The 15,886-nt window shown below is 45.7% G+C and overlaps 1 pseudogene across 1 annotated transcript in view; it reads right to left on the reverse strand.

Moving 5' to 3' along the window:
• Positions 1–1,097: 1,097 nt before the first annotated feature.
• Positions 1,098–15,886, reverse strand: part of LOC124015356 — a 20,239-nt pseudogene continuing 5,450 nt past the window's right edge. The window contains exons 3-40 of the transcript XR_006835138.1: positions 15,692–15,868; positions 15,423–15,531; positions 15,234–15,354; positions 15,017–15,094; positions 14,666–14,847; positions 14,445–14,541; positions 14,255–14,346; positions 14,088–14,148; positions 13,789–13,986; positions 13,476–13,605; positions 13,212–13,391; positions 12,892–13,041; positions 12,617–12,796; positions 12,384–12,488; positions 11,995–12,161; positions 11,693–11,804; positions 11,429–11,587; positions 11,156–11,302; positions 10,871–10,968; positions 10,333–10,454; positions 9,732–10,053; positions 9,341–9,423; positions 7,354–7,485; positions 6,634–6,813; positions 6,231–6,357; positions 5,954–6,069; positions 5,742–5,829; positions 5,331–5,602; positions 4,058–4,187; positions 3,811–3,944; positions 3,421–3,613; positions 2,999–3,126; positions 2,752–2,858; positions 2,441–2,554; positions 2,273–2,343; positions 2,053–2,144; positions 1,722–1,831; positions 1,098–1,553 (exon numbers count right to left, since the gene is read on the reverse strand). The product of XR_006835138.1 is annotated as an integrator complex subunit 1-like (transcript). The remainder of the gene's footprint in view (positions 1,554–1,721; positions 1,832–2,052; positions 2,145–2,272; positions 2,344–2,440; positions 2,555–2,751; positions 2,859–2,998; positions 3,127–3,420; positions 3,614–3,810; positions 3,945–4,057; positions 4,188–5,330; positions 5,603–5,741; positions 5,830–5,953; positions 6,070–6,230; positions 6,358–6,633; positions 6,814–7,353; positions 7,486–9,340; positions 9,424–9,731; positions 10,054–10,332; positions 10,455–10,870; positions 10,969–11,155; positions 11,303–11,428; positions 11,588–11,692; positions 11,805–11,994; positions 12,162–12,383; positions 12,489–12,616; positions 12,797–12,891; positions 13,042–13,211; positions 13,392–13,475; positions 13,606–13,788; positions 13,987–14,087; positions 14,149–14,254; positions 14,347–14,444; positions 14,542–14,665; positions 14,848–15,016; positions 15,095–15,233; positions 15,355–15,422; positions 15,532–15,691; positions 15,869–15,886) is intronic.

Here is a 15,886-nt window from a genome sequence, read left to right on the forward strand (position 1 = left end):
AAAATTGGAAAAGTATGGAGATAAAAACACACTCAAAACAAATGCGAGGTAACATGTTTTCAAATACAAGCCAAATAATACAAGATTTTAAAAAACAAAATACAAATTGTAGCAAAATTGTTTGCACTACAAGCAATAAGAAACATATTTGGACAAATCGGCAACCCATCCAAGAGTCTTTTTCTTTTCAATTTGTATCCAATTAATTATGCACAGCAGCAAGTATAACGGTGAAAACCATAATGGTGGCAAGGATCACTTGAACATTTGAAGACATTTCCATCACTGGACATGTGTGGACCTCATTGAAGAAAGCTGCTTTCATCAGCACCATGTGCGCAGTATGTAGAGTGACTTGTCAGTCCCAACAGACAACAGCGTCCCCTGATCCACCTTCACATAGGATTCTCCCATCACTAACCAACTGCTTCCTCCCCATGTCTCACCATGTAATCCAACACCAGCAGAGTACATTTCAGTGCTGGCCAAAACAGCCTGCCCACATGCAGCTTTCAAAACAGTGCTTTAGTCTGTGTGATTGAACAATTACTGCCTTGGTTAATTTCCCATAAATAGGTGAGGAAGGAACACTTAGCTGGGTTACCTGCATGCCTGCACGTTGTCTCGTCTACCCCTTTGACTCCATCGAGAGGGTTTCTGATGAAGTCAGTTGCACTGGGCAAAACAACTCACACTTTCATGGCAAATTGGTTTCCATCGCATGCCTTTAATTTGTCTTCTACACCCCAGTGAAGAGTGCATAACTATGACAGCCATTTCAAACAGGATCTGGCTCAGAGAATGCATGGGATGAAATATGAAGGCACCAGGGTCTTGCTCCATTATTAACTGTTGCTCCGGTTCTCTTGTTTGAGCTGGTGAAACATTGATGCCCAAAAGCAATAATTAGATCTGCTGAAATTCCAAAGATTATGCTCCTCAATTTAAGCTGGTAACTGACTTCTCTTTTAAATGTTTAAACATGCAGCACAGATACCATTATAGTATGAACTCTGAGGTTAGAAGCAACAGAAAATAAGTCATATGACAACCTGGTTTTATGTGATATAATAGGAATAATATTCGAGACAAAAATCCTAAATGTCAAAAGTTTTCCTTTTTTTATTACATTTCTGACATTGGTTGATAGCCAGTATTCATTATTTCAAAAATAATAGAAGCACTACCACTGCAAAACAAGCATGAGTGACATTATTTCCTTTTTTTACAATAATCATTATCACCATCTTTTGAATACTTCGATATTACCTTCGAATCAAAGAATCAGTTTGTATCAATCCATAAATCCTGATGAAATGACCAAATGGATAAAAAGAACAGAGCAATTGTGTATGACACGAGTCTAAATGTACAGTACAAAAACTTTACGGTGACACTGCCTCCCGTCAGAGGAGAAGGACTTGTATCTCCGGGTCCTCATGTTGTTGCCTCCATGTGCAGGACCTTCATGGACTCAGAGATCATAGAGCTGGTGTCAATCTGCCCATAGATCCCCACCAAGAAGGCCTTGTGGAGTAAGATGTCTGCATGCTCTGAGGAGAAAAACACAATGAAAAAACAAAAACATATTTTGCTTTGAGCATGAATCCTTATACATCTTGAAAACACAGAACAGTTTACTTTCCAACTTGCGAGTTTAGATCCATAATAAGGACCAAGCACAGAAGCTGTGTAGTGCTGAGAAGATGGGACAATCATACCTTGACAGAGCAGCACGTATTCTGGCAGGTTCCTAAGCGCTGTCTGCACCACGTCAAAGTTCCCGCTGCCCATACAGTACATGAAGGTGGGCAGGAAGTCTGCTGCAGTACTGCAGTTCCACCGAAAAAAACACATTTTACTTAGGACAGATAACATTATTTGACATGAAAGACAACACCTTACAGATATCACTACAGCAACATTTGCAGCCAAACATTCCTAAACAACGCATCAATAAATGAATATCCAGCCAGACAACTCGCGCGCTCTCTCTAGATTCCTATAAAAATAAGCAGAGAAATCCTAGAGGTGTCAACATTCTGATCTTACCACGGGTTGTTCTGGATGCAGCGCAGGGCCAGGCTGAAGGCCATGTTACGGCACAACTCCTCAGTAGAACTCACCAGTCTCCGCAGGTCATTCTGAGGGCAGGGAAGGCAATGAAAACCTGTTTACTTATCCTGTACAGAGTGGTGCAGCAGAGTGTGTGTGTGTGTGTTGGGGGATTATTTGTTTATAATAAAGGTGTGTTATTAGAAGGCAAACTTACAGTGAAGTACTGGATGATCTCAGGATTCCTCTTGGACTTGTCCTCCACCTCGGTCAGAACTTCCAGCACGTCTGAAACACAGAGGGGAGCAAAATGTTGGTAAAGTTCAGCAAAATCCCTGAAGTAACGTGTTAACCTGACCTGAGAGTGTTTTATACGCTTAATGACCTTCGATGGCTTCTCCCCTGGAGATCTTCTTCAGGTACTTGGTCATGTCAGCTGCAGTCAGTGGAACGGAGGCCGCGATACTGACCATGGGCAGGGAACCAGAGGACGACTCATCTGATCGGAGGAAACCCAGAGACATGTCAAAAACACTGCATTTAGCGAGATGGTTGATTCGTATGCATCTGTACGCAGTCAAAATGTGGAATTAATATATTCAATATTTTTTCATTTGCCAAATTGTTGATGAGCTCTGATTCACTCATGTATTTTCATTCAAGGCAAAACGTTTTTTCACGAGTGGATAAGCTTACCATCTCTGTCCTCTGCAGAGCTGTCAGAGGAGCCAGTCTTCACAGGCAGGGTGAGGCCAGCCAGCAGGGACTTAAGCAGCAGGTCAGGGTGCTCTGACGAGAGCCCCCTAGTGGGACAAACAGAGAAAAACAAGTCACTCCTTCGCTGCTCCACACAATGTGAAATAACAACTAACATTAATGCAATTGTGTTGCCAATCCTAATGTCTCAATAATCATTTTTTTTTTTATCAGCTCAATGACTTACTGTAGGATATCAGAATGCTTCTGTAGATAGGGAATGGCTGATGCTGCATCGTGGGTAATGTACTTCTGAATGAACTGCACATATTTACTGAAGACGGCCAACGGATGCATACGAGGTCTCCTGAGGTTCTGCAGGGAATATGGACCACAACATTATTAACTCCATGATCAATAAGATATTTATTTTAATGCACAAAGCATTTGACCTTGTGGAAATACAACTGTTCTGTGAAAACACATTAGACCTAGTCAAAATATCCAGCCAACCACAGCTGTAGCAGTAGCAACAATCTATTCTTTCCCCACCTATGAGAAGTCAAATACCTCTGAAACGCTAAAAAGAAAAACACAAGCAAATGTCAGCAAACCAACTGTAAAACCCTGAGGCTGATCTGTGAGTGCGCTGCGCGTTCATTCCCTCACCTGCAAGATCTTCATGAAGGAGAGAAGGCAGTCCTGCAGCGCCCTCTGGTGTTCACAGTGGAAAACTAACGGCTGAAGCAGCTCCAGGATGGCCAGCACGTTGCTGAAGAATGTCAGGTGGTTCTGGCTCCGGAACTCCTGGAAGTTGAGGTGGATGCGTCCATGGAGAAGCGCTCCGATCATCGGCAAGTGTCTGGAAAGTTAAGAAAAGTAAGCTGTGAATCATTCTCCAGATGTTCCACCTTACTACAGCAAGGGTGAGAACAAAAACATTCACAGGGTGATTTTAAAATCACGTCAGTGAACGTCACAATGGAGCTACAATCTACCACAAGAGGTGCATTGAATTCATATGTCCAACACTAAGTTTGTAATGAACATGGTGTTCACCTGAGGAGGAGGACCGGGTGGGACACAGCCAGCTTCCTGCAGGCCAGGTTAGCGTCTGACATCCGGTTCTCAGCCGACTTTGTGTCTCCCGTATCGCCTAGCAACGTGACCAGACGGTGAACCAGGACGTCGTGCTGAGAGGGAGGGAATCACACATCAGTCCTTAAGGCTTCCATGACGGCTTCTGTGCCAGCCAACGGCTTTGAGAAACAGTTAAGCGACTGAGCCAGCTGAAGGTCTAGTCTACCTTGCATGTGGTGCCGTCGGCAGCCCCCTCGCTGCTCAGGGTGGCGTCAGGTAAGGTCACGTGCTGGATGACCTCTGGGAAGTGCAGGTAGAGCTGGAGCAGGAGGTTCTGGCACCGCTTACTCATCACACTAAGGAACACACAATGGAGTCAGCTAGCAAACATCAGGCAACAGTTTCCACACAGCTGACAGTCCCAATGGTCTCCTACTACAATGCTCTCGTCTGATGTAGGCCTAGTTAGTTGGCTCATACATGTCCGACCGTCTACGAATCAACAGGATTTGTGTTCACTGGTCATCACTGGCGGTGTTTTCCATAAACAGCAACAACCTTGACCAAGAGTCAGATTCCACTGTCTCTTCAACAACCATCATGCAATTGGAATAAACACCAGCTAATCTAGCGATGAGCCTTAAAGAAGAGTCTGAAGAGAATGCCCATCACACAGGGAAATGTTTATCCCACACAAGGCCAAACACAGTCTGTTTTGTAAGACGGGTTTTAAGCAAACCATGTTATCAGTCGCAACTATTTGTACAAGACAGCTTAGCTGCTCTTAAAAATATTGTAATTGGATAGATAATTTTGCTGCTTGACCTTGGCCAGAGTTTCCCCATTACAATTGGTTTAGTAACCAGAGGCAGACTCATGAAAGAAGGTTTGGCTTCCACAAAGAGAAGTTGCACCCTGATCTCTGACAGGCAGCTAAGTCGGGCAGGAATCCACAACACAGGCAGCACGTTTAGAGCTGCAGCCCTAATCCTCTTGGCTTTATTATAATACACTGAGCTTTTAAAGAGATCACAGAACACACGACTTCTGGTCGTTTTAATTTCACACCAATAGACCTAATTATCGCCTTCCCCTGGTCCACACAGCGTTGTGTCTGACAGAATATTCAGTTTGTGAATTTCAACTGTTCCGTCTGGGGGTAATCTAGTGATATGGCCCCAAGTTTATCAGTTCGGTTTGAAAGAGGCCAAAGACCAAATTCAATACTGGGGCTAATTAGGGAAGGTGAAAAATATGTCTAACTAAATGAACTGTGGGCACTTTATTGAACCTTATGAGACCAAAATATTATGAAGTGTCATGTCTGCTGTTGTTGAAGGAACAGATGGGGTATTGAGAGAGAGAGAGAGAGCGAGCTAGAGAGAGTCTCTGTCTAGAGTAGATCACATAGCAACATATCACCCTGTAAATAGTATTAAACTCCCATTGGACAAGCCTGACTAAGTATGTCAGTCCAAGAGCCAACACCCCACCCATACCTGTCTCCCCATTTCTTTGTGCAGTTGATGAGGTATTCCGAGACTTTCTTCACTCTCTCCAGGTCGCCATGGCAACAGCTGTGGAGCAGGGGCAGCCGTGACTGGATGAGGGAGCAGGAGATTTGGTCCAGGGTGCTCTTGGCCTTGTCGGGGGTGTTGGCAGGGGGAGAGGAGTTGCTGCGGCTGTTGAGCTCAGACTCTGACATGATGAGGTCCACCAGACTGATAAGCTCCTCCGGGTTCAAACGCAGGACAAACGTATCTGTTTGTTTCTGGAGAGAGAGGGAGAGAGCACAGGAGAGAAGTGTTGGAAGCAGTCAGGCTGAGGGGGAACAATGTTCACTGCTTTGTGTCATGTGACTGGATTAATTGAAGTCATTATTTGAGAGCTAGACTGGAGTACTGTGCTACCTGTGGGGTCTTCTGGTCCCGGCCCTGCCAGATACGAGGGATGTGACTGCAGGCCCACAGGAAGTCCAGAGTAGAAGATGGGTCCAGTCTGGAGAACAGCATACACAACACCATGACAGAATATTACAATACAACTTTCACTATTTGGGAAACACTGTCAGTGTGACTACTACTGCTGAAGGCCATGATTTGGGATAGATATATTGTCTGACCGCTGGTCTTGCTGCTTGCTGAGAAGAGCACTGATGCACTGATGAAGAGTTGTCCAGTTGGACTGATGGGTCAGCAATGCCAGAAGGTATGGTCTGTAGGAGGGAGTTCCTTTACCCTGGAATAAATCACATGAAGTAAGGTGGTTAAGTACACACACACACACACACACACACACACACACACACACACACACACACACACACACACACACACACACACACACACACACACACACACACACACACACACACACACACACACACACGCTGAGATTACCTTGTTGAGAGCAAAGAGCAACTTCCGCTGAAGGTCTGGGCACACAGATGTGACCTCAGGGTCAAGAAGTCCCAGCCAATCAACAAGCAGCCCTGAGCTGGACCTGGTCTTTGTCACCTCAGAGCTGCTGCTGAAAGGGAAGTGAATAAATTGACAGGCTTAAGGTCAGGGCTACATGAATGATGAATCTATACAATCCTTCAGTCAAACAAAGTGCTGATTATTAAACATACAATAGTAATATTTCTAAGACATTAAAAAACATAAAGCCATAAACAGACCAAACAAAATGTCTTCTATGAGATCAATGCCACAGTTAACCAGATGGGTATGTTGTTGTTTGAGTAAGGGCAAAAACACAGGTCTTGAATGATTTTAGGCGTGATAGAATTGACATGCTTACCTGTTTGTATCCACCTCCATTTTCACAGCTTGCTCTTCAGTCTCCTGGAGAAGCAGCGCTATCACCATGGCAACAGGGCCTGCGGTGGTAGAGCCGGCCCCGTCTCTGTTCCAGTAGTCATTAGCAAGGCCAGCAGTTCCTCCAAATACGGAGACTTCCCCTCCACTAGCCCCTGTAACACTGGGAACAACAACAGTACTGAGCTGGCATGTGATGTGATGGTTGTGCCATTCCCTCAGCTACGGTGGAACATTCAGAAGTTGAAAAAACAAAAAAAAACTGGCCATGATGCTGAGCTCAGGAAAATCTTGTGATTCAGAGGAAAAATAAAACATTGTAGGGGCAAGCCAAAAACCACACACCAAAACTATGAACTACCATCTACCATTATCGCATTTCTGCGTAACCTAGATCACCAGCTTGGCCGTAACCAGTTTAAAGTTTAAATAAAATCCTTCATCTGGGCTTGATGGAGACCTGAGCCCATATTGGACATAAACAAACTGGAAGCCGCTGGTCTGGTTTGGTTTCAGAGAAGAGCTTATAAACTCAAAGGAACAGGTCAACAAAGGAAAAACAGAGACTCAGAGGCGGCAATGAAACAAACAGATCTGGGGAAATTGAACGTCAGCCACCACATCAAAACTGGAGCAGAAATAGTGAGGATAGTTGATGTTCTAGCCTGAGAGAGAGTGTGAACGACGCACTAAAGTACCATACCTTTGCCTATCAGTTCCGGCTCTGCATTACATCTCTCCCCTGCCTTCAGTGTGGCGATTATGGCCCTCACGGCCATCTCGGAGTCCCTCCGATAAGCCAGGGCCTCAGCCAGGTGGAGGAAGCCTGTACGAACTGCAGAAGATAGATATAAATCAGTTATCATCACACTGTTAACAGTCGATTACCTGACTATCTGTGACCAGGCCCAAGTATGTGTGTCTGTATCATAAATATATACAGTCGAAGTCAGACGTTTACATACACTTAGGTTGGAGTCATTAAAACTCGTTTTTCAACAACTCCACAATATTCTTGTTAACCAACTATAGTTTTGGCAAGTACATACATACATCTACTTTGTGCATGACATAAGTCATTTTTCCAACAATTGTTTACAGACAGATTATTTCACTGTATCATTTAATACGCAGCTAAGGAATTCCAGTGGGTCAGAAGGACTTGACATACACTAAGTTGACTGTGCCTTTAAACAGCATGTCAATCTCCATGACAGCCTTAAGAATGGCTTTAGAAGCTTCTGATAGGCTAATTGACATCATTTGAGTCAATTGGACGGAGTACCTGAAGGATGTAAAACATTTCAAAATACAACTTCAAACTCATTCACATCGGTTTGGTGAATCATGGGAAAATCAAAAGAAATCAGCCAAGACCTCTGATGAAAAAGACATACAGTAGGCACAAAGTCTTTAGTCAGCCACCAATTGCAAGTTTCCAAAAAAGCCTGAAGGCCTGTAATTTTCATCTGGTACAAACAATAGTATGACAGACAAACATGAGGACCACAAGCCATCATACCGCTCAGGAAAATCACATTGTAGGATTCGGTCTCCGAGAGATTTACTTTAGTGCGAAAAGTGCAAGTCAATCTCAGACCAACAGCAAAGGACCTTGTGAAGATGCTGGAGAAACAGGTAAAAAGTATCTATATCCACAGTAAAATGTAACAACTTCTTTAAGAGTCCTATATCGAATAACCTTTGAACTTGTTATCAGTAAAAGACCACTTGTCCAAAACCTCCACAGTCAAAAACCCAGACTACGGTTTGACCAAAGAGCTGTCAAGGGACCAAAATCAAAATTTTAGTCCTGTCACCAGGCTGGGAAGACTGAATCTGCAATAGGTAAACAGCTGTTTGGAGAAATCAACTGGGGAGCAATTATTAGAAAATGGAAGACATACATCCACATAATCTCCCTCGATCTGGGGCTCCAGCATCATCTCACCCTGTGGGGTCAAAATGATCACAAGAACTGGTGAGCAAAAATCCCAAAATAGATGGATCATAGTGAATGACCTACAGAGAGCTGGGACCAAATTGAAAAGCAACATCTCAAGACATCAGTCAGTAACTTAAAGCTTGGTCACAAATGGGTCTTCCAAATGGACAATGACCCCAAGCATACTTCCAAAGTTGTGGAAAAATGGCTTAAGGACAACAAAGTCAAGGTATTGGAGTGGCCATCACAAAGCCCTGACATCAATCCTACATTCCAGGCCCATCTGAAGTTTGCTAGAGAGCATTTGGATGATCTATCGACAATTTGTGAGAACAAAAATGCTGAGTTGAGCAAGGAGGCCTAGAACCCTGACTCAGTTAAACATCATGCTCTGTCAGGGCTGTTTTTCTTGCAAAGGGACCAGGTTAAACAATCCGTTAAAGGAAATGAATGAAACACTAATTGAGATTTTGATGAAAACTTCTTCCATCAGCAAGGGAATATGATGAAAGAAATGGCTGAATTAATTCATTCTGACAATGATCCCAAACACATTCTTAAAATAAAGTGGCTTTCCTAACTGACCTAAGGCCTGGAATGTCTACTAGATTAAATCTCAGGAATTGTGAAAAAAATTAGGTTAAATGTCCATTTGGCAACAGCCCCAAAACTTCACTGCTTCAACTGTCTATGTGCAATGGGGTAAAATTTTGTACCAGCAAAGGACATTAAAAGGAGCACCCACCATCAGTGAGCCGGTGCTTCTGGGAATACTGTCCAGCGAAGGATTTGAGCAAGGCCCGCAGCGGCCCCGCCTCCAAAGGAGGTCTGCATGGAGGAATGGGCCAAAATACCAGCAACAGTGTGTGAAAACCTTGAAGACGTCATTGCCGGGTTCTCAAAGTATTGAGATAAACATGTCATTTTCCACCATAATTTGCAAATACATTTAATTAAAAATCCTACAATGTGATTTTCTGCAAGAAAAGAAATCTGATTTTGTCTGTCATAGATGAAATGTACCGAGAGATGAAAAAATACAACCCAATACATTCACATTTTTTTAAGTGACAGAACTTGCATGTATTCTGGTGGCTGACTAAAACACATTTTTTGCCCCACTGTATATAGGCTACAGAGAGAGACAGAGATGCAGCACTGTTGCACTGTTTAAAAGGACAGCTGAGTAAATCAATCATACCTGGTAGAGGTGCAGCTGGCGCAGCATGGGACAGGACAGGGCGTGGCTGCGGTTCATGGCCATGACGAGGGCACCGGCGTGGGCAGAGCTGAGCAGGGCAGCCAGGGCCTGTAGGAGATGCACTGCCACCCCATCCTGCTGGGGTGCCCCCCCTGTCTGGCACGCACCAGCTCTTGTGCCAGAGCCTGCTGCATGGCCAGGGAGAGGGGCCGGGGAGGGGGGCTGGGCCTGCGGAGGTCCACCTTCAGAGGGAACATCTGTGGAGACAAAGCCAGAAGTATTAGACCCTCAGTCAGCACTCTGAAAAACAGGTGGTAGATCTGACTACAGTACTAACCAAACAACTCTGTCAGCTAGGATAATCAATCACTTCACTGTAGGCTACTTGTGGAGGTATGATTAAAAAAGCCTCTGTGTCTGTCTATCAAAAACTACAAGAAAATAGTTGATGAAATCGGAGAGAAAAAATGATTTGCTCCATAAACTTCAAAAAGGTATTAATGTTCATCCATCTCCAGGCAGAGATACATTCCTACCTGAAGCAACATGCCGGTGAGGTCATCCTCAGGCCCAATCACTGGGATCTGATTGGCTCTCATCTTCAAGGAGCAACTAAGAGTTTCCACGGTAACTTTGGCTCTGTTCACCTCAGTACTATCTGTAAGGTTAAACATCATAGTCTTCGGGTCATTGACAGATATGGACCCAAAACACCAAAACTGTATTTTTACCAGGCTGTTCCAAAACTTTTATAAGAAATGTAACCCAGAGAGGCATAAACAAATGTAATCACATAGTAGTAGTAAGAGACTGTATGGGGTGGCAGGTAGCTTGCGGGTAGGGGACTTGGGACAGTAACCGAAAGGTTGCTGGATTGAATCCTGAGCTGACTAAGTACAAATCTATCGTTCTGCCCCTGAGCAAGGCAGTTAACCCACTGTTCCCCGTGCTGAAGACGTGGATGTCGATTAAGGCAGCCCCGCACCTCTCTGATTCAGAGGAGTTGGGTTAAATGTGGAAGACACATTTCAGTCAGTGTACCACTGACTAGGTATCCCCCCTTCCCTGACTGACCTCTGCGAGGAGGGAGAGAGGAGCTGAGCAACCCGTGGAAAGTGTGCCCCCTGTGGCGCCTCGCTCATGCTGCACCTCCACCAGATGAGCCATGTAGTCTGTAGCACAGGACATACAGAACCATCAGGAACAGACAATATACAGTCAACACTAAATAGTCAGATTTATGCACAGAATCTTCAGGAATAGATTATATGAGCACTCTAGCTACATCAGCTGAGGCAAACATTATCCACGTGGAATAGATATAGTGTAGTAGGATAGTTTGTGGTCAAGCTCTCTCACTCTTGTCCATGATGTTCTGTTCCAGTGTCTGTGAGTCGTGGGATACAGCCTGGTCCAGGTACTGCAGCAGTTTACTCATACTGGACACAGGGATGCCAAACGACTGGACAAACAGCAGCAGCTGCTGGGGCTCCAGATCCTGCAGCGCTGCAGAGGACAGACATTGTATCTAAATTGTATATATTTTTATATATATGGTGGTATTTTACTCTGTTAGGCCTACACCATGTACACTTCTACCTGCATGTATTTAAAATGTGTTTGGACTCGTACCTGCATCCACCAATCGTGAAACCTCTGACCGGATCATCCTCAGCTTCAACCAATCAGGTAGCAGCAGGGCCTCCTCGGAGGTGTCCACCAGGAAGGCGGTGGGGAGGGGTTTCTTGTCGGGGAACCAGATGTCCAGGAGGTTGAAGAAGTCACTCTCCTCTGAGAACAGAGACACATGAAATCATACTATACACTGAAAACAGACAGAGGTACAGTAGACAGGCCATGTTTGTAACAGCAAGTGTGGTATTCAGCGATACATACCTTTGGGTGGCCCGAGCGTCAGGAGAATGACCATGGCATGGACCACCAGAATGTGCATGGTGGCCGTCTCTCCTGTGGTCCAACGCAGAAACACCTGGTCCTGAGATTCTGACTATAGAGTTCAAAGGTCAAAGGAGTAATGTAATTTCAATACAACTGTATTGACAGCAAGCACCTCTAGTTGAAATGATCGCTACAGGTCTACCAATATGAAACCATCAGCCTGAAACCATCTTCCATTTAGATGTAGAAAACGTGAGGTTGCCCTCCCCACCCCCTCCCAGTAATGATCCAATCCTCACCCAGCTGTAGAGGTCCTCTCCTCTTTGGTCTTCCTCATCCTCCTGATGTAGCTGGAGAAGATGGAGATGAGGGCTGAGAGCACGGCGTCTGACTCGGGCCGGCAGGAGTACTTGGAGAACAGGCTGTTCATGATGGTGGAGCGCTCGACAATCAGACGGGCCACATCCTAGAGGATCCCAAATCAAACCCACCTCAGTATCTAACTGTGAAGGCAATACAGGGTCGTGTTCAGTGGGGAAGACAACGTTTTGAAACTACCTGAACTTGTTCAATAAGAACACAGACTTTAGTTGTCCGTGCAAAACGTTTTGCTACGGGTGCTCGACTGAACACACAACCCAGGTAAATAATTGGAGGTATGACTGAGGGAAAGAGGTGTCAGGGCTACCAGAGCGAGGTCATTGTGAGATGCCTGCTCCTCCACTGGTGCATGCTGGGACAGGTAGATGAGGTAGGCGCTGATGGTCTGTGGGTCTGTCTCCATGTGGATGGCCTGGGGAAGAACAGAAACACAACACACATTCTTACCACATCCCTTCAGCGAAAAAAAAACACTCATCTACAACCTGACAATGAGGCTAAATACGGTTCACATTGGTACGAACGATCTAGACCACTGACCTGCTGCAGAGCGGTGGAGGTCATGCCCCGGACGCTGTCGAACAGGGGCAAGCTTGGGGAGGTCCTGCAGGAGCCACTGGTAGCCTGGCAGGAGCTCAGCATCTCTGGAGTCCTCCTCCATGGGCTGGTCCCTCTCCTCTCCATCCTTCAGACCCCCTCAGTCAGCACCAGCGACAGACCCTGAACAACAGCAGAAGAGCCAAAGTAGATGAATAAATCTCCTCAGTAAATCAAGGAAACACTCATTAGTGTGTGTCCTGTCTCTTATAATGCACCTTCATAGCCAGGACTCTTGACGCCACTTGAGAAGAGCTGAGGCGGCGCAGGAAGTAGTCCAACACCTCACACGTGGTCTGTTCGTCAGCTTTAGGACCCAACAGCAGATCCTGCAGCCGTCCAAGGAGCTGCCGCTGCTTTTGTTGCCTCTGGTGTAGCGAGAGAGACAACAGAAAATGTGGCATTTGTTGGTTTGTGTGGATGAAATAAAATGTGACAAGCGTATCCTTTGAGATGCTGGAGTCAGTGATTTCTCTGTCCACAAGACCCATTCAAAACAGACAAAAAATATGATAGCTGTTGAGAAACGGCAGCATACTTGTCTTTTCTTGGCTCTCTGCTCTTTGCTCTCTCCTTCCTCGTCATCCTCGATGGGCAAGTTGTCATCTGCAGCATCGTGAAGCAGGAATTCACACAGGCACTGCACAGGCAGCACATCCAAGGACCCCTCACTGGACTGCACCAGGTCAGCCAGCCAGGGCATTGACTGAGAGGAGGCCTGGGGAAAACATAGAACACAGTTGTAGAGTTCCTTCCAGAGAGAATACTTTCTACTGGCAAGAGAGGATGTGCTCTTGTTTACCTGTCTCTGGATGATGTTGAGCAGGAAGTCAGGGTTGCGAGAGCGACAGAGGAGGTGACCCAGGCGAAGGGACTGGTTAAGGCTCTTCACCTGCTCCTGGACTGCGGGTGGGGGTTTGCGAGGGGGGCCCCTAGAAAAAAGAAACAAATTAACAAAATGGGACCAGTTTCCCAGACCCAGATTAAGCCATGTCCTAAAAAGCACATTCAATGGAGATTCTCCATTTAGTATGCTAGTATGCATTTAGACTTAATCTGTGTCTAGGAACAGCACCTAAAATAATTCTACAAGGTGCATGAAGCAGGAGTCTTACTGTGGGTCCAGACTGGTGAGCTGGGACAGCAGTAGGCTGTTGCTCTCTGTGATGGTCTGCTTGGTGGAGGCAGCCGCCAGGTGGCTCTCGAAGGCCAGGATCTCCTGCTTCTCTTTCTGGGACACCTGCAGCTCCCTGTTGATCATCTCTGTCTTGGTCTCCTCATCGGCCACCGTGCATGGAGGGTAGGAGTAGTTACTGCAAAGCAAGAAAAAGGGGGAGGAGAAAGATAGCTTCGTTGAGTTAGTCTGGTATGTGCTGGGTTTAAACTAGATAAACATTGCATACCTGTGACTTACTTTGTCATAACCATCTCCATGAGCATTTTCAGTGTGGGATAGCCATCCCAGGCAGCCAAGCCTGGAGAGAAATAAATGGTTGATTGTAACAAAAGGTAAAAACCTGTGGGTAAGTTTCTAATATATACACTTGATGATTTGTAGGGAAACATGATTGAGACTCATACCTATTTGCTGTGGATTGAAAGCGGCCACCACAAGTAACAGGAGCCACGCTTTCCAGTAGAGTGTGGCTATCGCCAGGTTCGGAGGAGTATAGCTTGAAAAATATCAAACGTGTCATTTACAGAAAACAATGAACATAGACTTAAAGCTGGCTGGCAAGTTGATTCATTACACTAAAAGAGAGCAGCGTACCCCGCAGGCAGCTGAATGTTCTCTGGGTGGTGGTAGGTGCACAGGTTCAGCACTGCGTCAATCAGTTGGATCCGCTCCACTCTCAAAACATCCAGATCTACAAAAGCAAAACCAGGAAACAAGCGAAATATCCCTCTTTATGTGAAGCCAAATAAACAAAGTTCCCTCAACGTCATCTGTTTTCATGAAAATGTTAACTACTGTAAGTAAACTCCACTTACCCATTGCTGTTGCAGATGTTGTACCATCGGACTGGACCCCGGCTGCCCTCTTCACCAGGTGGTCCGCCAGCTCCATGGCGTCGGCCGGGCCCAGAGGAAGGTCACGGGACAGTCCGATGACCAGGATGCGCATTAGAGTGTCCTCCAGCAGAGGCACTTCCGAGCACAGCCGCAGGAAGAAACTGGCGGAGGCAAAACATTTAAGTGATGCCAACGGAGCAGGGACAGACAGCAGGGACAGACAGCAGGGACAGACAGCAGGGACAGACAGCAGGGACAGACAGCAGGGACAGACAGCAGGGACGGACAGACCGACATGAATAAAAACAAATGTTGGGAAGAGATGCTCACTTTCTGTCGCTCTCAGGGGGCCAGTTATCCCACTTGTAGTAGGTCTCTGGTTGCTCTGTGAAAAGCACCTTGTGAAGACTGTGGAAAAGAAACAAGTAAATTATTCTTACCCATGTAATGAAAATAATCTTAAGTAACTACTGTAGGATGTTTATTAGCTCCCCTATGTTTATCTTTTTGAACAATCAAAGTGGCACGAAAACTCCCAAACACATACCAGTGTATATAGTCCTTGGATGGCACTTTGGCAATAGTGGGAACAACAGTGTGAAGCCACCACACAGCATCCCTCTGAATGGCAGCGATATTATTCTGAAAGGATCTCAGACCATCCAGATCTGAAACAGACAAAAGGGATGTTCAAAATGCCCACATCGCCGACAACCAGAGAACTACAAGAACGTACTCTTCTTCTCTCCTTTGTCCCACGCAACGCCAGCCTCCTTGACCTGAGCTGTGATGCCCAGCATCATGGAGCACGTGAGCAGGTCTGTCACCTGGATCACAAAGCGTTCCTGTGAAAACAGACAGAGAGCATGAGCTCAGATCCACAGAGAACACACAGAAGTTATTCATGAAGAGGCACAATAGGGCATATAACTAGGTAGGGGTGAGTTATTTAATGGTACAGGAGACTGAGACAAGGTGGGAGTAATATAAAGATCATGAGCTCACTTTGAACTCCATGTCAACGTAGGTGGCCTCCTTCCTTTCCTGCATCAGACCCAGGCAGAAGGACTGGAAGTTGATCTCGTGCTTGGTCTGTTTGATGATCTCTCTCAGCAAGGCTCGAGAGGCACGCAGGTAATCATCCTTATTGGTCAGCAGGTCCTGGAACACCATGGCCAGGAACTAAGGAGAGGATCAGAA

This window comes from Oncorhynchus gorbuscha, linkage group LG26 (assembly GCF_021184085.1).
Source record: "Oncorhynchus gorbuscha isolate QuinsamMale2020 ecotype Even-year linkage group LG26, OgorEven_v1.0, whole genome shotgun sequence".
NCBI classification, from domain to species: domain Eukaryota; kingdom Metazoa; phylum Chordata; class Actinopteri; order Salmoniformes; family Salmonidae; genus Oncorhynchus; species Oncorhynchus gorbuscha.